General features: G+C 42.9%; 1 protein-coding gene across 2 annotated transcripts in view; it reads left to right on the forward strand.

Moving 5' to 3' along the window:
• The window catches only part of hivep3b (HIVEP zinc finger 3b), a 115904-nt gene that overhangs the window by 60928 nt on the left and 31163 nt on the right, over nt 1-23813 (forward strand). The window contains exon 2 of one of the 2 annotated variants that reach the window (XM_029738246.1): nt 14478-14525. The exons of the other annotated variant lie outside the window; for it this stretch is intronic. The gene's annotated coding sequence lies outside the window, so the exon portion shown is untranslated. The remainder of the gene's footprint in view (nt 1-14477; nt 14526-23813) is intronic. 2 annotated transcript variants of the gene reach the window in all.

The raw sequence follows: 23813 nt of genomic DNA on the forward strand, positions 1-23813 counted from the left end.
GGGTAAAGTGACTATGCACAGATAATAAACAGCAAGTAGCAGCAGTGTAAAAACAAAGAGGGTATTTATGGCTTGGGGGTAGAAGCTGTTAAGGAGCCTTTTGGACCTGGACTTGCTGTGCGGTGGCAGACAGAACAGTCTATTACTTGGGCGACTGGAGTATTTGACCATTTTTTGGGGCTTTCCTCTGACACTGCCTAGTATATAGGTCCTGGATGGCAGGAAGCTTGTCCCCAGTGATGTATTGGGCCATACGCACTACCCTCTGTAGCGCCTTACGGTCGGATGCCGAGCAGGTGCCATACCAGGCGGTGATGCAACCGGTCAGGATGCTTTCAATGGTGCGGCTGTATAACTTTTTGAAGATCTGAGGGGGAACATTTTTTGTCGTGCCCTCTTCACAACTGTCTTGGTGTGTTTGGACCATGATAGTTTGTTGGTGATGTGGACACCAAGGAACTTAACTCTCGACCCGCTCAACTACAGCCCCGTCGATGTTAATGGGGGCCTGTTCAGCTCTCCTTTTCCTGTAGTCCACGATTATCTCTTTTGTCTTCCTCACATTGAGGAAGAGGTTGCTGTCTCTGAACTCCTCCCTATAGGCTGTCTCATCGTTGTCAGTGATCAGGCCTACCGCTGTTGTATCGTCAGCAAACTTAATGATGGTGTTGGAGTTGTGCTTGGCCACGCAGTCATGGGTCAACGGGGAGTACAGGAGGGGACTAAGCATGCACCCCTGAGGGTCCTCAGTGTTGAGGACTAGCGTAGCAGATGTGTTGTTGCCTACCCTTACCACCTGAGGCGGCTCTTCAGGAAATCCAGGATCCAGTTGCAGAGGGAGGTGTTTAGTCCCAGGGTCCTTAGGCTATATGGTGTTGAACACTGAGCTGTAGTCAATGAACAGCATTCTCACCTAGGTGTTCCTTTTGTACAGGTGGGAAAGGGCAGTGTGGAGTTCAATTGAGATTCCGTCATCTGTGGATCTGTTGGGGCGGTATGCGAATTGGAGTGGGTCTAGGGTTTCCAGGATGATAGTGTTGATGTGAGCCGATGACCAGCCTTTCAAAGCACTTCATGGCTACCAATGTGAGTGTTTCGGGGCGGTAGTCATTTAGGCAGGTTACCTTCACGTTCTTGGGCACAGGGACTATGGTGGTCTGCTTGAAACATGTAGGTATTAGTCTCGGCCAGGGAGAGGTTGAAAATGTCAGTGAAGACACTTGCCAGTTGGTCCGCGCATGCTCTGAGTACACGCCTTGGTAATCCATCTGCGGCCTTGTGAATGTTGACCTGTTTAAAGGTCTTGCTCACATCGGCTACGGAAAGCTTGATCACACAGTCGTCCAGAACAGCTGGTGCTCTCTTGCATGCTTCAGTGTTGCTTGCCTCAAAGCGATCATAAAAGGCATTGAGCTCGTCTGTTAGGCTTGCGTCACTGGGCAGCTCGCGGCTAGGTTTCCCTTTGTAGTCTGTAATAGTTTGCAAGCCTTGCCGCATCCGACGAGCATCAGAGCCGGTGTAGTAGGATTCAATCTTAGCCCTGTATTTAAGCTTTGCCTGTTTGTTTGTTTGTCTGAGGGCATAGCGGGATTTCTTATTAGCGTCCGGCCTTTGCCTCTCCCTAGTCCGTAGGGGAGTTGCAGCGATGGGACAAGACTAACTACCAATTAGATGTCACGAAATTGGGGAGAAAAAGGGGTAAAAGTTTTTTTATTTTTTATCTATATATTAAAAATGTCAATGTGTGAGGACGTGGTATACACAAAATGTACTTTTTTGCTTAAGTTTTCATGTACCGAATAAAGAGCTAAATTCAATGTGTTTCTATCACTTTTTCAACTCTACCGATAGTTTAGTCCCAAAAACTGTTGCATTAAATAGCAAATGTGCCTACTATGGTTTAGGCACGTGCACTGTGGAAAAACAGCTCGCAGAAACTGTGCGGGTAGGCAAGTCTGCATTATGAGAATATTATGGATAAGAGCAAGAATATTTTGTATTTGTCACGACTTCCACCAAAGTCGGTTCCTCTCCTTGTTCAGGCGGTGTTCGGTGGTCGGCGTCGCCGGTCTTCTAGCCATCGTCGATCCACTTTTCATTTTCCATTTGTTTTGTCTTGTTTTCCTACACACCTGGTTTTCATATCCCTCATTAAGTGTTGTGTATTTAACCCTCTGTTCCCCCCATGTCTTTGTGTGGAATTGTTTGTTGTAAGTGCTTGTGCACATGTTTACTGGTGCGCGACGGGTTTTGTATCCATGTTTGTTATTCTTCATGCCGTTGGTTTTGCAATTAAACTGCTCCGGCTATTACCTAGTTCTGCTCTCCTGCGTCTGACTTCCCTGCCACCAGTTACGCGAACCTTACAGTATTTGTCAAACGGCAGTCAAGAATCGATTATCATGTCACCAGAATAAGACACTCAATGTTTATTGGAACAGAGCATCAAGCTCATCATCCATGCACTTTCAGCACCCTGTGAAGCATCATAACTTATTTAATCTGTAACATAATAAACTGGATGTCTCGAGTTGTAGTGGGAGGACCACACACCATATCATCACGTGACATGATGGTTATTATATCAATATTTGCGCGTAAAGAAATTTCCACGTCATTTCTTACGTAATTAAGTTTACAGACACAAAAACATCCCACCAAATTATCTGTCGCCATTTATAAAATTGTACCGAAACTTCCAGTTTCCATCACAGCTGTCATAATTTTTTTTTTATACGATATGACTTTTGTGGATGGAAACGTGGTTATGAGTAAGACATGGAATCCAAACAAATGGTCAAAAGCCACCCACGGACACTCCACTCCAATCCCAACCCAATAAGTATGCAGTGTCAGTTCTCTATGTCTGACAAGTAGTATGGAGCTGCGGCTCGGAGTATTGTTTCTTTATCCTATGTAATGTATTCTCATTGAATTTGGGGATAGTTTTCTATCCATGTTCAGAGTTGTTAGGTTTATTATCCCATCATACATCCTGGTATTACCAGGTTCTGACCACTAGATGGTACTGTTAAGGACATAGGAGAATATCTCTCCCTAACACTATTTCTGCATTATGGCAATGCAGTGTACTGGCCTGGGCAGAGCGGGAACAGAGGGGACTATTGGCTCTGTGGGACTATAGGCTGAGAGTGAGTTTTCTCTAGACTGAGAGAGTGTAAGTAGAGGAGTGTGAAAGATGGGGTGAAAGTGTAAAAATATTTGCATGCTGTCCAGACGCCCACGCAACAACAACGAAACCTGTGGGTGGAGGGGGGGGGGCGTCTAAAAATGACACTTCCTCTTTCTATTTTTGTCTTCTATCTTTCTATCATGCCATGACGCATCACATTTTCTTTCTTTCCTTTGTGTATCTCTTTTGTCAGTTCTATGTCTCTGGGTTGTTTTGGGTTGGGTTCAGACAGCTACTGTGGCAGTTGAAAAGACTTAGACCGACAGTAAGTGTTTGGTTTACTTCTGTTTGCTTTCTGTGTGGGCCTTCTTTGGTTGTCTGCCAGTGCATGCTCACAGCTGGGTTGTTTCACCAATTCAGTGCCTGTTGAGAAGTGTAATTTGGTAAAATTCTATCATAAAGAGCACATGTTCAGCTTCATAAAAAAGCATGTTTTCCCAAGTCAAGAGGTTAAATAAAAAAATGTGGCTATTAAGTGGCAAATAAAGTAACAGGGTTGATAGTAAAAGGGGTTGACCATTTCTTCTTAACCTCTTACATCTACACGTTCCGCTAGCGGAATGTCTGCTCCAATATCCAATGATGGGCGGGGCGCGAAATTCAAACTCCTCTAAATCCGAAAACTTCCACTTTTCAAACATATGACTATTTTACAGCTATTTAAAGACAAGACTCTCCTTTATCTAACCACACTGTCCGATTTCAAAAAGGCTTTACAGCGAAAGCAAAACATTAGATTATGTCAGCAGAGTACCCAGCCAGAAATAATCAGACACCCATTTTTCAAGCTAGCATATAATGTCACATAAACCCAAACCACAGCTAAATGCAGCACTAACCTTTTATGATCTTCATCAGATGACACACCTAGGACATTATGTTATACAATACATGCATGTCTGTTCAATCAAGTTCATATTTATATCAAAAAACAGCTTTTTTACATTAGCATGTGATGTTCAGAACTAGCATTCCCACCGAACACTTCAGGTGATTTTACTAAATTACTCACGATAAACGTTCACAAAAAGCATAACAATTATTTTAAGAATTATAGATACAGAACTCCTCTATGCACTCGATATGTCCGATTTTAAAATAGCTTTTCGGATGAAGCACATTTTGCAATAATCTAAGTACATAGCCGGCATCACAGGGCTAGCTATTTAGACACCCACACAGTTTAGCCTTCACCAAAATCACATTTCCTATAAGAAAAATGTTCTTACCTTTCCTGTTCTTCGTCAGAATGCAGTCCCAGGACTTCTACTTCAATAACAAATATAGGTTTGGTCCCAAATAATCCATCGTTATGTTCCATCAACGACGTTTTGTTTGTGCGTTCTAGACACTATCCCAACGCTAAATCTCGGTCACGAGCATGGCGCAGAATGTGACAAAAAAATTCTAAATATTCCATTACCGTACTTCGAAGCATGTCAACCGCTGTTTAAAACCAATTTTTATGCAATTTATCTCGTAGAAAAGCGATAATATTCCGACCGGGAAAGTGCATGCCTGTAAACTGAGGGAAAAACCGAAAGCCGGGGGCGGGGCGGGGCGTAAGGCTTACTCCACTGAGAGACCACTTAGCTTTTGCTCTCCTTTGTTTCAGCCAGGGCTTTGAATTACGTCATTCCTGTTTTTCCCGGGCTCTGAGAGCTCATTGGAGACGTGGGTATTGTCACGTAACAGCAGAGATCCTTAGTTTTTGGAAGAGATGTCAAAGAAAGAAAATAAATGGTCAGAGAGGGTACTTCCTGAACAGAACCATCTAAGGTTTTTGCCTGCCATAGGAGTTCTGTTATACTCACAGACACCATTCAAACAGTTTTAGAAACTTTGGAGTGTTTTCTCTCCAAAGCTAATAATTATATGCATATTCTAGTTTCTGGGCAGGACTAATAATCAGATTAAATCGGGTACGTTTTTTATCCAGCCGTGAAAATACTGCCCCCTAGCCATAAGAGGTTAAATCAGCCATAAATTCCCTTGTAACAAGGGGAATGGAAGCTTGTTGAGGTCATACAAGAAGTTTTGTAGTGATTCTTATGTTGATGATGTAAAGAATATTTGCTGGTCTGTGGTGTGTAATGAGGAGCAACCAGACACTACACTTGACACATTTCTGAAATGCTTATTCCAGTTACTAATAAGCAATAATGACTGTAAAAACTGTCAAATCCCCTTGGATTGATGAGGGATGAGGCAAAAGGTATGGAAAATAAGTCGGCAGCCCAATCGATTGGCAAACGTACTGCAAATTAAGAAATCATGTGACTAAACTAAATAAAAATAAACTATACTATGAAACAAAAATAAATAATATAAAGAATGAGAGTAAAAAGCTTAGGGGCACCTTAAATTACACTTTGGGAAAAAGGCAAACTCGGCTCCATCATTCATTGAATCAGATGGCTCATTAATCACAAAACTCACTGATATTGCCAACTATTTTAATTATTTTTTCATTGGCAAGATTAGCAAATTTAGGCATGACATGCCAGCAACAAATGCTGACACTACACATCCAAGTATATCTGACCTTATTATGAAAAACAAGCATTGTACTTTTAAATTCCGTAAAGTGTGTGTGGAAGAGGTGAAAAAGTATTGTTGTCTATCAACAATGACAAGCCCCCAGGGTCTGACAATCTGGATGTAAAATTACTAATAGCGTGCGATATTGCCACTCCTATTTGCCAGATCTTCAATTTAAGCCTACTAGAAAGTATATGCCCATGGGCTTCCCTCCAGGCCTAAAGTCATTCCGCTACCCAAGAATAGTAAAGCCCCCTTTACTGGCTCAAATAGCCGACTAATCACCCTGTTTCCAACCCTTAGTAAGCATCTGGGAAAAAATGGTGTTTTACCAGATTCAATGCTATTTTACAGTAACCAAATTGATAATAGACTTTCAGCACGCTTATACTGTAGGGACGGACATTGAACAATCACAGCACTTACACAAATAACTGATGATTGGCTGAGAGAAATTTATGATGAAAAAATTGGGGTCTGTTTTGTTAGACTTCAGTGTGGCTTTTGACATTATCGATCATAATCTGCTGCTGGGAAAATGTAGGTGTTATGGCTTTATACCCCCTGCTATAATGTGGATAAAGAGTTACTTGTCTAACAGAACACAGAGGGTGTTCTTTAATGGAAGCCTCTCCAACATAATCCAAGTAGAATCAGGAATTCCCCAGGGTAGCTGTCTTGGCCCCTTACATTTTTCAATCTTTACTAACGACATGCCTTTGAGTAAAGCCAGTGTGTCTATGTATGCAGATGACTCAACACTATACACGTCAGCTACTACAGCAGCTGAAATGCCTCCAACACCTCTTACATCTAGACGTTCCGCTAGTGGAACACCTGCTCCAATATCCAATGATAGGCGTGGCGCGAATTACAAATTCTTAAAAAATACAAAAACTTCAATTTTTCAAACATATGACTATTTTACAGCATTTTAAAGACAAGACTCTCCTTTATCTAACCACACTGTCCGATTTCAAAAAGGCTTTACAGCGAAAGCAAAACATTAGATTATGTCAGCAGAGTACCCAGCCAGAAATAATCAGACACCCATTTTTCAAGCTAGCATATAATGTCACAAAAAACAAAACCACAGCTAAATGCAGCACTAACCTTTGATGATCTTCATCAGATGACACGCCTAGGACATTATGTTATACAATACATGTATGTTTTGTTCAATCAAGTTCATATTTATATCAAAAACCAGCTTTTTACATTAGCATGTGACGTTCAGAACTAGCATACCCCCCGCAAACTTCCGGTGAATTTACTAAATTACTCACGATAAACGTTCACAAAAAACATAACAATTATTTTAAGAATTATAGATACAGAGCTCCTCTATGCACTCGCTATGTCCGATTTTAAAATAGCTTTTCGGTGAAAGCACATTTTGCAATATTCTAAGTAGATAGCCCGGCATCACAGGGCTAGCCATTTAGACACCCACCAAGTTTAGCACTCACCAAAGTCAGATTTACTATAAGAAAAATTTGATTACCTTTGCTGTTCTTCGTCAGAATGCACTCCCAGGACTTCTACTTCAATAACAAATGTTGGTTTGGTTCAAAATAATCCATAGTTATGTTCAAATATCCTCTGTTTTGTTTGTGCGTTCAAGACACTATCCGAAGGGTGACGAAGGGTGACGCGCCCGACGCGTTTTGTGACCAAAAATGTCTAAATATTCCATTACCGTACTTCGAAGCATGTCAACCGCTGTTTAAAATCTATTTTTATGCGATTTTTCTCGTAAAAAAGCGATAATATTCCGACCGGGAAACCCTGTTTTAGTTCAAAGACGAAAAAATAAAAACATGGTGTCCCCTCGTGCACGCGCCTCAGTCTCATTGTTCTCTGATCGACCATTATCCAAATGCGCTAGCGTTTTTCAGCCAGGGCCTGCAAAGACATCATTCACCGGTTTGCCGCCTTCTGAGAGCCTATGGGAGCCGTAGGAAGTGTCACGTTACAGCAGAGATCCTCAGTTTTCAATAAAGAGAGTGTAGAAGCCCAAGAAATGGTCAGACAGGCCACTTCCTGTAAGGAATCTTCTCAGGTTTTTGCCTGCCATATGAGTTCTGTTATACTCACAGACACCATTCAAACAGTTTTAGAAACTTTGTGTTTTCTATCCAAAGCCAATAATTATATGCATATTCTAGTTTCTGGGCAGTAGTAATAACCAGATTAAATCGGGTACGTTTTTTATCCGGCCGTGCAAATACTGCCCCCTACCCTAGAGAGGTTAAACTACACAGATCGGACATCTATGCATACCCCACAAGACATGCCACCAGAGGTATCTTCACCTCAGGAAGAGTAGCTGCTGCCTTGGCAGCAACCAATGGGGATCCCTAATAAATACAAATACAAATGCTTTTATTTAGAAAAAAATAATTGTATTGTTTTATATTTTGGTGGTACAACATTCAACACACAATGTTTAATGTTTTATTTCGAAACCAAAAAAAGAAAAAATTACAGAACCGACCTCAAAAGCACTAATTAGCCAGCACTAGGGAGTTTTAAATAATATTATTAGTCTATTTCTCCCTATTTCTGTTTGTTATTCTGTCCTTTTTTGTCAAGTGTAGGAACCTTCTGCGGCATAGAACTGCTCCAGTGAGATGGAAAAGAAAAAGGGAAAATGAGAGTGGGGTCCCCAGAGGGTGATAATGGTAGTAAGAGAAGGGGAGAGAGAGAGAGGCAGGGTGGTCAATCTGTGTTTTACCGGATCAGATGTCAGATCTGGCTGAGAATAACTATTGATTGGGATTAACAAAAGACTCACATGCAGGACTCCATTAGCTGCCAGAGAAGCTGGTCGACTTGAACCTTTCTTCCCTTCTCACTGGAGTGGAGCTGTGTGTTTGTGTGTTTACTTTTGTGCTTTCTACCTACTAAGTTAAGGCAATACTTTGCCCTGTAGGCCTATGTGTTACAAAAAAGCTACGACATCCCTCAGTGGCAGTTCCTTGAGGATAGTCTATCTGCAGCGTTGAGGTAGGCCTTCTTGTAAGGGATATCTGTTTTTCACCCCCAGCCTACACAAATACAAAAAAACAGGCAGAAAATGGGACAGACCCAGGCAGTGGCCCTCTATGTAAATGTAAACTAGGTGGGCACAGTCTAAATGGATCCTGTTATATCATAACACCACAGTCTGTGCACAGAGAGGGTCGGCTTAACGTAAACGCACACATCTTAAATAAGCTGCCTTCTGGATTGGAGGAATTCTTCAGTCTGCTCCGTTTTGGCCCTTTTTACGGTCTATGTCTCCAGTTTACGGGGTGCAAGTCCGAAAATATGCCATCTGTATTGCTGTCTGTAAACAGCCAACAGGATAAACAGTAATAGCAGCATAAGTGATGAGTCAAAAGAGTTAGTTCAAAAAGGGTAAATGCAGATAGCTACCTGGACTATTGGTTAACTATTTAACTAACCATTTTGCAGTCTTATGGCTTGGGTGTAGAAGCTGTTCAGGGTCCTGTTGGTTCCAGACGAGGTGCATCATTACCACTTGCCATGCGGTAGCAGAGAGAACAGACTACGACTTGGGTGGCTGGAGTCTTTGACATACCACCTGGTATGGACATCCTGGATGGCAGGGAGCTCGGCCCCAGTGATGTACTGGGCTTGTACGCATAACCCTCTGTAGCTCTTTGCGGTCAGATGCCTAGCAGTTGCCATACCAAACGGTGATACAGCCATTCAAGATGCTCTCAATGGTGCAGCTGTAGAACTTTTTGAGGATCTGAGGGACCATGCCAAATCCTTTCAACATCCTGAGGGGGAATAAGCGTTGTTGTGCCCTGTTCGCAACTGTGTTGGTGTGTGTATGGATCATGATAATTCCATAGTGATGTGGACACAGAGGAACTTGAAGCTCTCAACCTGCTCCACTACAGCCCCATCGCTGTGGATGGAGGCGTGCTCGGCCCTCCGCTTTCTGTTAAACCACGAACAGCTCCTTTGTCTTGCAGATATTGAGAGAGAGTTGTTGTCTTGGCACCAAACTGCCAGGTCTCTGAACTCCTACCTGTAGGCTGTCTCATCATCGTCGGTGATCAGGCCTACCACTGTTGTGTTGTCGGCAAACTTAATGATGGTAATGGAGTTGTGCGTGGCCACGCAGTCATGAGTGAACAGGGAGTACAGGAGGGGACTAAGCACGGACCCCTGAGGGACCCCTGTGTTCAGCGTGGTGGATGTGTTATTGCCTACCCTCACAACTTGGGGATGGCCTGTCAGGAAGTCCAGGATCCAGTTGCAGAGGGAGGTGTTTAGTCTCAGGGTCCTTAGTTGAGTGATGAGTTTGGAGGGTGCTATGGTGTTGAATGCTGAGCTGTAGTCAATGAACAGCATTCTCACGTAGGTGTTCCTTTTGTCTAGATGGGAAAGGGCAGTGTGGAGTGCAATCGAGATTGCGTCATCTGTGGATCTGTTGTGGTGCTAGCGAAATAGTCTTGTAGCTTAGCATCCCATTCATCGGACCACTTCCGTATTGAGCGTGTAACTGGTACTTTCTGTTTAGAGTTTTTGCTTGCAAGCAGGAATCAGGAGGATAGACTTACGGTCAGATTTTCCAAATGGTGGGTGAGGGAGAGCTTTATATGCATCTCTGTGTTTGGAGTACATTTTTTTCACCTCTAGTTGCACAGGTGACATGCTGGTAGAAATTATGTACGACGGATTTCAGTTTTCTTGCGTTAAAGTCACCGGCCACTAGGATCGCCGCCTCTGGGTGAGCATTTTCTTGTTTGCTTATGGCCCTTTTCAGCTCATTGAGTGCGGTCTTAGTGCCAGCATCAGTTTGTGGTGGTAAATAGACAGCTATGAAAAATATAGATGAAAGCTCTCTTCGTAATTATAATGAACAAAAATATAAATGTAATTTCAGAGATTTTTACTGAGTTACAGTTCATGTAAGGAAATCCTTCAATTGAAATTAATTCATTAGGCTGTAATCTGTGGATTTCACATGACTGGGCAGGGGCACAGCCATGGGTGGGCCTGGGAGGACATACGTCCACCCACTTGGGAGCCAAGCACACCCAATCAGAGTGAGTTTTTCCCCACAAAAGGGCTTCATCAGCTGTCCAGGTGGCTGTTCTCAGATGATCCTGCAGGTGAAGTAGCCGGATGTGGAGGTCCTTGGCTGCTGTGGTTACACGTGGTCTGCGGTTGTGAGGCCGGTTGGACGTACTGCCAAATTCTCTAAAACGACGTTGGATGCGTTATATGGTAAAGAAATTAACATTCAATTCTCTGGTAACAGCTCTGCTAGACATTCCTGCAAATTGCATGCTCCCTCAAAACATGAGACATCTGTGGCATTTAGTTGTGTGACAAAACTGTACATTTTATTGTGGCCTTTTATTGTCCCCAGAAAAAGGTGCACCTGTGTAATGATCATGCTGTTTTAATGAGCTTCTTGATATGCCACACCTGTCAGGGGGAACGATTTATCCACTTTCCAACGTAATCTCGTCAGGTATCCTGCACGCCGGCCTCTATAGCTCTGTCTCCTCCTTCGAGTGTCTGGTGATTTGGGCCTGGTCCAGGATAATCAATGTCTTTGCCTCTGATTCATTGCAGTAAAAGTCCTCGTCCAAATTCCTTTGTCATTTGTGGCATTATGGAATTTCCTACTTTCTGTATCCTATTTTCCAAAGAGTCACTGAGTTTGCAGCCTGGTCCCCAGCCCTTCTCATCATCATGCCAATGTGTAGCAGCTTCCCTGTCAACAGAGGCTGTATTGTCCCTATCTACCGCCCATCCACTGTAAGCCCCACTCCTTTCCCAGTTTGAAGAACACAGGACAAAAGGATGGGTGAACTCCCTCTCTGGGAAGTACAGTATGGGAGGTGTGTGCTGGGGCTGCCGTACGACGGCCACAAAGATCACATTCAACCCAAACACAATACAGTACAATACTATAGAGGCCCTTCGGCCAGGACAGGACTGGCCCCAGGCCACCACAGCACCACAACGCCTGCCTGCTACACAGAGTTGGGGGTTAGGTTTAGCATTGAATGGGACTAAAAATAGAGAGTGGGACAGCGAAAGGGTTGAGGAGAATGTGGATAAAAAGAGGAGAGCAAGAGAGAGGGACAGAGAAGGTGGATAATGGAAAACTAGCAAGGGGACAAAGGATATAGAGTGAGAGGAAAATATGTTTTTGTCCAAGGTTGAGAGACTGTAGAAACACCCATAGTGACCTGCACTGTCTTTCACTGTATCTCATGCCTGCTGCCCAATAAGGAGAATGGTAATGGCCCCACTGGGTAGTAATTAGCAGACAGCGCTTCCTCCCTTGTCTGTATGTGTGTCGGTTGGGCTCGCGGCTCGCTGTGTGCGACTGTTTATTTTCGAGTGTGACTCACACTTCCTGTGCCCTGTCAGTGAGGCAAGCCTCAATGGATCAGCAGGGCCTCCTCTCATTCTCAATTCCACACGGAAATACTGTGCGGGGGCTTGAATGGATGAGGTGGCTCTGGAATTCATTTACTAGTGCACAGGCACCGCGGTAGATTTCTTTGGAAAGTACATTTTTTTATATGTAAAGGAGAGAGCACAGTCTTATACGACAGATGTTTTGTTAGCGGGTAAAGACCGTCGTTAGACACAGTCATTGTATGTTCCATTGTTTCTTGAGAGAAATCTTCTGGGAATTCATCATGCCTTCATCACTACTTCCGCTTACTTAGTCAATAATGGTTGGCGATGATGACGGTTTGCTAGGTTTTTCCCCAGGATCCGTCTCCCTTCGGTGTCCTGCCTGCGCTCCTCTCCGGGGGAAAGACCTGTTTTAAGACATGTTTGTAATGGAATCTACAGCCGACTGTGCCAGTGTTTATTAAAGGTGCAAAGAGGAGTAATTGTGAGGAGAGGTCTCAAAGCAAGAGGATTCAGACCTGTTTGAATGAGTGTGTGTTCATTCATAGTCCTGGTACTATATTTATTTTCCTCATAAAGTCTGACCACAAACGTTAATATTAGGGATGCACGATATATCGGTAAGCATATTGGAATCGGCCAATATTAGCTAAAAATCTAGTTTAATGCCGATCTGCAAAAGTGATGTCAAAGCTGATGTGCATACCTATATAACGTAGATAGATAACGTAGTGATGCTACATGTGCAATACAGCATTCCTAACCTAGCCCATAATGTCTGCTGTGTGGATCTATTTTGAAGTTTCAAAGGAAGATAACTAAAAGGCCATATGCAACGTTTGTGCTGCTATTATTTCTCGAGGAGGGGAGAAAGTGAAATCATTGAATACCACAAACCTAATTACTCATTTGAAAGTTCAGCGACTACAAAAGCAGAAAAAAAACCTAAGTGCACACTTCCAACAACTAAACAAGTTGAAGTTGAGCAGTCATTTGAAAGAGTAAGAACATTTCAGTGAGACAACTCAAAGGTGAAATCCATTAATGCCAAGATAATGGAATTCATTGCCCTTGACAATCAACCATTCTCTGTGGATGTTGGCTTTCGCTGACTGATCGAGCACCTCGAGCCCCGCTACACACTACCAAGTAGGCGCTATACCGGAGTTACACAGTATTATTGAAACACACATCCATGAGCTACTTGCTATGGGCATCACTGCTATTAGCTTCACGACTGACATTTGGACCAGCTGTGTCAGCCCCATGAGCATGCTGGGTCTGACAGCATAGTGGGTCGACGAGGATTTCGTACCGAGGAAAACCTTATTGCATGCTCAAGAATGTGCTGGTTCTCATACCGCTGCTGCAATGGCATTTGAGAACATGTTTGAAACTTCGAAACATGAACACACTCCTAGTTCCATTCGATCAACTGACTCGAGAAGTAAGCTCATCAACTGCGTCTGCAGCAGATGTGATACCCTCTGTCATGGCATTGAAACGCCTGCTCAACAAAACTGCAGACCGTGGGGTTAAAACTTGAAAAAGTACTCTACTAGAGGCTGTGAACAAGGGATTCGGTGGACTCTCTGAGCCTCTTTACTGTGTCGCCACCATGCTCGATGCTAGGTATAAGGACCGCTACTTTGATGTAGACAAGAAAAAGGGTTTACATTAAATGTTAGACATAACTGGACAAAATGGAAACGGACACAGTGACATTGAGCACCGAGGAAGAGAGGCCACGGACAGACAGACAGGTGAAACTTCACTGCTTGACATGTATGATGAAATCCTGGTTGAGAATGAAACGACTGAGCAAATGAACAACGAAACAGCACAGCAAGTAAGTGAATGAAATAGGTTTTGATTATTTTTTACTGGTAATGGGGACATACGTAAATGCCAACAAAATAACTTCTTGGTCAGAGTGTGTGTGTGTGTGTGTGTGTGTGTGTGTGTTTCAACTATCTAACTGTACTAGAATGCTTAAAAGGCCACTAAAATGTTAAATATCGGGTATAGTTCTTTTTGGCAAGGAAAAATATTGGATATCGGTATCGATCCAAAATGTCATATCGGTGCATCCCTAGTTAATATGCTTCGATGTTACAACAATGATGATGATCTTGATAATGTTTGTAATGATGATGGTTATTCTAAGGTTGCAACTTTGTAGGTCACTCCTAGCTCTCTATTTAGCTATTTAAGTTTTTTCATCCCTCTACTTAACTCTTTCTCTCTATCACTCTTTTCACCTCACCCCCTCCCTCTCTAAGAAACACACCCACTCAAGCACTCATATCTACTCACTCTCTCCCCGCATGTCTCTCAGTGTCTCTGAAGCTCCTCTGGGGGGTGAAACCAGACTACTCTCTCCCAGGTAAACTGCTCTCCATCCTCCCTCGCTCATTCTCTCTCTCTCTCTCTCCTTCCTCAATCTCTCTGTACTCTTTCACTATCTCACTCTTCTCTCCCACTCTCCTCTCTCACTCGATCTCCTCTCTCTCACAACTCTCTCTCCTACACTCTCTCTGAGGCTAAATGGTCACTGTAATGGAATTAGTCTGTTAGATTGGGATTGATAGTCCTCATAACTGTCTGTTGTGTGATCTGCTGCTGTACCATAGGTAGTGTTTCTATTTGTGTGCTTTCTCTGAATGGGTTGCCATTCCTGATTGTCTTCTTTACTCCAGTTTGCTTGAGTGTGTTATGTACTGGATGTGAGTGTAGCAGCTACCTGAGTTCTAGTTCTTTCTCATGGTTGAGTACAGCTAAATGGGAGTGAGTTTATTAAAGGGCATCTCTGAAAAACAAAGTCCTCAATACTCTCCATTTGTTTTTGGAGGGTTAATGGTGGATAGAGAGAGGATGATTAATCAGTGTGTGTGTGTGTGTGTGTGTGCTCACGTGTATGGGAGTGTGTGATGAGTGGTCTACATATGCATGATTCACAGTTATACAGGCATACTCACTCCACTTCCTGGTGTGGGTGGTCTCTTTGCCTTTCTTAATAAGTTCAAAAGGCAGTAAAATAAGTATTGACAGCTTCTACGGGCTAATCAGCCTGGTCCCACTGGATTGGGTTGAATCCCTAGACTTTGTGAAAATATGAGAGCAGCATTTCGGTTAGAGCTTTGGTCAGTTTCCTCTTATAATGTTACCCGAATACATGATCAATGACCTTCATCCTAGCCCCTCGTACATTTCTGTCAAATCCACCTGGGCTTTTCTTGTGGTTAAGATTATGGGTGTGAACGTTTAAACTAAATTGGGATTTTTAACATTAAGAGAAATCCCTAACCCCAAAAAATGATTTTTTTTGTTCCCCACCAAATTAAGTCACATTCTTTGCAGTTATCACAAAACTCCTTGCGCTGGCTTGCCTGCTTTTTCTCTTCGCTAATGATGAGTGTGTGTCCATTTTTCGGTCTGTTGCGTGTTGAATATCTATTCATTGATTCTAGGCCAGCTTTACTGGAGTTGCGAGACATTGCAAGCCACAGCATTTCATTGCGATATACATTTGAAGTCGGAAGTTTACATACACCTTAGCCAAATACATTTAAACTCAGTTTTTCACAATTCCTGACATTTAATCCGAGTAAAAAGTCCCTGTCTTAGGTCAGTTATGATCACCACATGACCCTCAGAAATGGGAGTCGATTTGCAAGGTGTCGAGGAATCAACTATTTAGGAGTCTACTCTCCACCACTACGTCATCAGCAGCGAAGTCCTGTATGGCAATACTTTAAGAAGTTAAATGAGAACGAAATGCAAACTTCGCGAAGTGAAATTGAGGTACTGTAATGGTAGTACAGGTGCAATGCTTAACCATCTGAGACACAAACCGTTGCTGGTAGCAGCGCAGCTGCATTGTGAATTCACGTAGTTATTATAGTTTAAACATTAAGATTTTTTTTCCATTTGTCACATCCCTAGTTTAGTTGTACATTTCGCTATGCCTTTGTGCTGCTTGTTTGATTTGGAGGGTAGAATTGACCTACAGTCCAATCGGTTTGTGTTTAATGAAAGTGAACATGGTGATCGCTGTGAACTGCCTGTCTTATCAAAGCCCTCTGAAATCCTGCTCTTCCTGCTCACGGCCTCAGAGGCACAGCAGAGCAGACCTCAAAGAGACTGCTTGTATGCAGTTTAAGAAAATTCCCTCTGAGTGTGTACATCTCCTACTACTAGACACAGTGGGAGTAACCCTAGGTGGGTCTGGGGCACCTTGGTTTTACATGCCATCTGATTTGTAGAGCATCTATTCTCTGGGTTTCGTTAATTGTAAGTTTTAGTAAAAAGAGCTTTATTGTGTTTACGCCCCTTGGTTACAAAAACACCCTCAGGTTCAGGTTTGGGCATTTGATCTGGTAAAAGTGCTTACTTACACTCTCTCTGACAACGAAAACCAAGAACATGGTTTGAGCTAATGTCACTTCCACAGACCTAAGTAATGAATGTAAACAAGTTGCCCCTGAGACACTGATCTAACACCAGTGTTGCATTGTCATGGCCTGATGGTTACGGTGACAATTTGGTGAAGGTAAGCTAGATCTGTAGGCTGCTTTCTACCTTCAGCGACACTCAAGCCCAGGGGTTAGGGGCTGTTCTGGATGGTTGCAGAAGTCAGGTTGTTCCACCACTTCCTCCTGCCAGTGTGCATCTGTACCCAGAGAGGATGCTGGGTAATAAATGTAGCCCTCCAGCTCTCTCTCCATCTGCCGTAGCTCAGAGTAGTCTTGTTTCCATGGAAACCAACAGCACCAGGCTACAGCGAGGAAAGGAGAGGCGGAAAGAATGACAGACTATTTTTCTTTTTTTTTGAACGCACTTATTAAGAGGGTTTATCGCTTCTCCAGTCACAAGCTAATTTAATGTTTAGCCCAACGTGTTAAAACTGCTAGGAAATGTTGTTAAAATTGTTTTATCAACAGACCTCGAGAGAAGAGTTTAGCCTTTAGTTGGAAATGCATAGTTCCTTTCACCTGGAAATGTCTAGGAAAATAAATCTAGTCAGGTGTCAGTCTATTTTATCTGTTTTAATCTCCCCCTCAAGACATGAAGCAAGGTATCAAGCAAAGTGCTTCTGTTATTAGTACTGAATAATAATGCTCTGATACATGTAAGCTGAGCCCTAACTCCGTGGCTGCCATATTGATAAGGCTGATGCCCTACGAAGCTTCTATCTTTTCTGTTGATGAATTTCCTGGGAATTCAGGGGTAACCCCTCAGGTCTTTGAGGACATTTTAAGGCATGACACATATCCAGAGTGAAGGGATATTTAACTTGTCCTGCATTTAAATACTGTATGTCTCTGCAGACTCACTGCAAGTGTTCCATGGAACAATAAGAGAAGAGAGGGAGCCTCAGAAAGCTTCTTCCTGGGTCTCCTTTCCCCTGGGTACCTCCACCACTGTTTTGTGTTTCTGCTGACGGTGCACCGCACTCACACTCACACTCCCCCTCCTCCACCCACACCCCCTCTCCTCTCTTCCTAGTTTGAGCTAGGCAGGAGCTAGGCAATCCCTTTCACACCATGATATGCACGCCTCACACGCATGCGCACACACACAGACATAAAAAGACACTCACACCACACCCCAAGTCTACTTGGTACTGTTTCCAACTGATGACAGCAAAGGAATGTACTGTACAGACAAAGGTTAAAGGTAGACACTAGTAGACAGCAGAGAGGTGTGTCCCATTACAGGTTCCCGTACTGAAGGACCTGATTCTGCAGAGTAAAGGATTAGCCGTTTCATTTCCTGATACTAATATTAGCTCTGGAGTTTTGCTTGTGACAACTCCTATCAAAGGAATGTGTCACTGTAAGAAAAGAGAACAGAGCCGCATCGTCGGCTTCACTAACAGTACATTAACACCCCATAGACTATAAATAGATCTTTGTGAATGAGTGAATCAGCAACCTTTCCCCGTCTGCATTCATCCACAGTATAATTCTAATTACCATCCTGAGGTTCCAGCATTGAAGTGTTTGGACTGTCAGCCTTCAACTGCTGTACATTTTTAGTCTCACTTCCTTCATATGGTTCCTTCTACCTGGTTATCATAAAGCATTAATGTAAGGTAAGGGGGTCAGTGGGAAGGAAAAGCCTTTGTGAAACAACAGGAGGAAACGTTGAGAGCAACCAGAGCCACTGGGGAATGGCAGGATCTCTTTACCTGATCTGACTGTCAGAATGGATTTGAAACCGACAGGCTACAGAGGAGGGTGTTCTGGGCAGTGTAACGTGTGAGCGAGTTGGTGCGTGCATGTGTTTCAAGAAAATAACATGACAGTCTCTGCCATATTCCCCATACACAAGGTGATTGCTCCGTGTGTAGTACAACCATTAGGGATTAGCCTATTATTTCTAAACAGTGTAGTTTCCTATCCCTTATCCATTCTCAAATAATTGTGAAAGGAATACAATAATGACAATGTAGCCAAATGAGAATCTGGGAATCTGTGTTTAGAATGTTATTGCTGGTATCTATGGCAATCCAAGCTTCCTTCTCTTGTGATTTACACTACAGTTCAAAAGTGTGGGGTCAATTAGAAATTTCACAAGTCCTCAACTGGCAGCTTCATTAAAATAGTACCCGCAAAACAGCAGTCTAAACGTCAACAGTGAAGAGGCGACTCCGGGATGCTGGCCTTCTAGGCAGAGTTGCAAAGAAAAAGCCATATCTCAGACTGGCCAATAAAAAGAAAAGATTAAGATGGGCGAAAGAATACAGAAGCCAGCATCCCAGAGTCGCCTCTTCACTGTTGACGTTGAGTCTGGTGTTTTGCGGGTACTATTTAATGAAGCTGCCAGTTGAGGACATGTGAGGCGTCGACATGTGAGGCGTCTGTTTCTCAAACTAGACACTCTAATGTACTTGTCCTCTTGCTCAGTTGTGCACCGGGGCCTCCCACTACTCTTTCTATTCTGGTTAGAGCCAATTTGTGCTGTACTGTGAAGGGAGTAGTACACAGCGTTGTACGAGATCTTCCGTTTCTTGGCAATTTCTCGCATGGAATAGCCTTCATTTCTCAGAACAAGAATAGACTGATGAGTTTCAAAAAGTTCTTTCTGGCCATTTTGAGCCTGTAATCGAACCCACAAATGCTGATGCTCCAGATACTCAACTAGTATCTAAAGAAGATACTAAAGAAGGCCAGTTTTATTGCTTCTTTAATCAGAATAACAGTTTTCATAATTGAAAAAGGGGTTTCAAATGATTAGTTGATAAACTGATAAACTTGGATTAGCTAACACAACATACCATTGGAGCACAGAAGTGATGGTTGCTGATAATGGGCCTCTGTACGTCTGTGCAGATATTCCATAAAAAATCAGCCGTTTCCAGCTACAATAGTCATTTACAACATTAACAATGTCTACACTGTATTTCTGATCAATTTGATGTTATTTTAATGGACAAAAAAATGTGCTTTTCTTTCAAAAACAAGGACATTTCTAAGTGACCCCAAACTTTTGAACGGTAGTGTATGTGAAGTCATGATGTTACTTTGTGACATACATTCTGTTTACTTTTAGATGTTTTAGTATATTCCAATTTTTACCATGGCAACTTAACCTGTTGTGCCCCTATCTGCCTCTCTTTTCCCATCAGAGCACTCTACCTGGGCTGCCTAGTCTCCCTTGGCCCCCTCCTGCTAGTGGGAAAGGACCCATGCTCTCTTTCACTCTCTCTTTCACTCCGTCTCCTGCTATCGTCATTGTAGTCGAGTCTCTCTCGACGCCGACTCCAATTTGACCAAACTGACCAAAATTTGCTAAATTTGTCAGTGTGTGCTTGCACACTAATGAACTGGGTGATTGATTAGCAATGCATATGTAGCAGTCTGACAATCTACTGACCAAAATATTGAAAGCTAATCGGTAGCCTACGTCAGCCTAGCTGCCTAGGCAATTTTTTTTCTATAACTCCAGGATTTTTGGAGTCAACTCCAACGCTTGTGGTCCACCACTATTCATTAGTAGATAACGTGTGTGTGTGTGTGTGTGTGTACACATGCTTTTGTGTGTGTGTGTGCGCACGTACATACTGTATGCATGCTTGTTTAAATGTGTGTGCTTGTGTGAGAGATGATGATGTGCTTGCTCACTCTGGCAGGCTTTCCCCTTATCTTCCTGGCAAAGCCCTAATGCGTGTTTCCCTGCTCTGAGCTAGAGTCTAGACTGCACTGCCATGCATAATTCAGACGGTGCTCTCCCCCACCCTAAAACCGCCTAATCACTCTGGTTAAAGACTGCATCAATACTATGCCAGAGATTATTAAGCCTTACACTGTGATGACCAACTTGTGCTCAGGTCAAACAACACAAGTAGGAAGGGGGAAGACACTTTCCTTTCCTTCTTTTTTCTCTCTCGATTCTTTTCCTCCCCGCTCTTTATCTTCGTTCTTACTCTCACCGGTATATTTCTATATACAGTATGTATCGCCCTCCTATGCACTCTGGCTTCATAGTGCCTTCTTTTTTCTCCCCATTCATCTTCCCACTCTTTACCTGTCTTTTCCTGTCTCTCCCACTCATGCCTTTTTTATTTCTCAGTCTCACACTCCTGTAGTATTCTCACCCTCACTTTTCTTTCTTGGGAATTGTTATGTGATGAGACCACATTGGTACATGACCTAGCTACAGTATAAAACCAATCCCTTTTCTAACTATTCTAGCTAATTTCCAAGGCTAACACCACAATGTAGCTGGACAGCTCAAAACATTTTCTCGCCTGCTTCTCTTACTGTGAGGCGTTTGAGTTCATTTTAATGCTGTCACGTCAGTCTGTTATTCTTATTAATTTCTACTGTTAATAGTACTCTGCTGTAAACAAAGTTAACCCTTGTGTAGTCTTAACATTATAAATACTCCCCTTGTCCTAAGGGTAAAAAATGACCCACCTTCACTAAACCCCTAAAATAAAGCAGCTTAATTGAATTTTAAAGCCCAAATATATTTTGCATGAAGAAACAACCTGTAATTCATCACAAACTTTGAATATCTGTCTTTTCCATCTTCACAATGCAGAAAGACTGTATTTAATCAGTGGACACCACTCATTTTTATTACAACACACATATCATAATTGTTTCCTTTACTAAAGTAAAGGTTTATTATTATCATTATTATTATTATTATTATTGCTAAAGGTACTGCATAGGTGTAAACACATTTTCTAGCAAGAGATAGCACTTGTATAGCCTAAGAAGTAGCAGAAATGTGCAGGGGAGTATAGTTTTGATTGCATTTTATTGAAGGGTAACAATGACAGTCTTGAACTTTTTTGGCAACATAGTGATATATTCTTATATACTGTACAATGAGGAATTCAACTACAAAATACTAGTCTTCTCCCATTTTTTTTACCATTTCCCCCACCCACAAGGTGTATAAACAACAACAATAAATAAGAATAGATACAAAACAAAAACGTGAAGAACATAAATCAATCAACTCTAATTAGCACATGTAGGACAGTATGCAAGTGTGTGTGCATGGACTTTGCAGATGTATTTCTCAAATGTGCAGCACATAGTATTTGTTTTACAGTCATTCTTTGGGGGGCAGAATTTGCATCTCCTCCTCTTGCCTGCCCCAACTGCAGCCTCAGGTGGATCAGGACAAGATTCCGCCCCCTGAACAGCTTTCACAAGCGCTGCAGAGGCTGCTGTGCGGGGGAGGCGCTCCCTTATTTGAATGTGTGGGGTTACAAGTACCTTTCCCAGCTGCTCCAGGAACACCCTCCTCTTGTTCCGCTTATCAAGCATCCAGGTAGGGTTGATCTTGTTCCGTATCACGAAGGCATTGTATGAGGACACATCAATGATGTTATGGAAGATGACCAGGGGCCAGCGGGCAGTCATCCTCCTGCAGCTGTAAGTTCCAATCCCCTTGACCAGGTTGTCCACGCCTCCTTTGTTGTGGTTGTAGTCCAGGATGATGGCTGGCTTCCTGTCCTCATGATCACTGATCTCTGTGGTTTTGTGCAGTGTGCTCAGGAGGACCACATTCTTGTTCCTCTTTGGGAGGTAAGAAACTAGAGTGGTGGTGGGGTGAAGGCAAACTTTGATGAGAAGTCCTCTCTCCCCCTTGTTGATGAGAAGACTTCCCTCTGCATCCCAGAGACTACATGTAGCCTTGCCTCGGGACCTATACACACCCGCTAAGATTAGCAGCCCTATGTAGGCACGCAGGTCAATCTCATCCATCCTTTTCCAGTTGTCTCTATATTTACGGAAACCCTCCAAATTTGTCATCTCCGGGATGATTTTTTTGATGGCTGGTGTGATGAACATGTAGAATGTTGAGGCGATGTCCTGGGCATGGGAAGCTGCATGTCTTGTGGGCCCTGGGGTCATCCTTATGACATTCTGCTGCCATTCTGCCCTGGTTGTCATATGGTGACAAGGACCATGTTATTTTGCTGTTCTTTGACAAAAATGTCTCTCTTTCAGCTTGGGGGATTTCTTCTTCATCTGAAGATGATGCATCGTGCTCTGGGTTGTATTCTTCCCCATCTTCTTCTTCATATACCTCCTCCTTCTAAATCATTGATCTCTTGTTCCTCCTGGACATCTGAAAAAATCAGATCTACGACCTGTTGTGCACTGAAACGTGCACTCATGGCTTCAGCAAAGAGAGAACTGGGGGGACTGTCATCTGCAGCACCTTTATAGCCTCTGACTGCATTCAACATTAGTAAACAATGCTTTCAAGAAATGTATTTTGTCTGAAATTGTTTTTATTTTGTCTGTGAACTTGAGTCGTGTGGGGTCGTGGAGGGGAGATGCTGCACATGCACAATAAAGTGTTTGTTTTGTCTGAGTTCAATCAGTAGCACACAATCTCAATTTATCATTGTGTGTGTGTGTGTGTGTGTGTGTGTGTGTGTGTGTGTGTGTGTGTGTGTGTGTGTGTGTGTGTGTGTGTGTGTGTGTGTGTGTGTGTGTGGTGTATAAATGATTTTATAACTGCTGGTCAAAAATAACCTTAAGAAAATGTTTGTACCCTGTTGGTGTACAGCTTTCATGGACATGTGAACAAAGGCGATGTTTCACTTTTTGTAAAGTTGGGGTCACTTTAGGAAAAGTCATCAAATTTCAAGTTGAAAAAATATAATTTAGGGGGTTCTCTCTGCTATTAAACAGTGTCGAGTAATTGTTGACCCTTGAGACAACACAAGGGTTAACTTCTGTTTGGAGAAACAGACTAAATGTCTGATCATCAGATGTAGGGGAACATGGAAATGGAGCCGAGAATCTGTGAATTCACTTCCAAAAAGGAAGTGTGATTCTGTTTTATTTTCCACTGTTAAGAAGCCAGACTGTGCTGTGTTTTTCAGGAACATATGGAGAACGAGTGAAACCCGGGCTCATTAAAAAAAACTTTCACCGCTGCCCAAGCTGGAGTCAGTCAGACTAGTCTTCTGCTAGGCCTGTTTAGACAGCCGCTGGGACACTGAATGACTCCACACAGCCTCTCAGAGAGGAATCTCTCTCTCTCTCTCGCTCGCACACTCACTCACCCTGTCAACTTCTCATTCTCTACCTCTGCTTTTGCCTTACCCAGGGAAGGTGGGAGGGAGACACAGTGTTAAATGCACTAGCTTATAACCCCTACATCTATTCCCTCCCTGAAAAGTGGTATTCTG

Source organism: Salmo trutta, chromosome 37, assembly GCF_901001165.1.
Source record: "Salmo trutta chromosome 37, fSalTru1.1, whole genome shotgun sequence".
NCBI lineage: Eukaryota > Metazoa > Chordata > Actinopteri > Salmoniformes > Salmonidae > Salmo > Salmo trutta.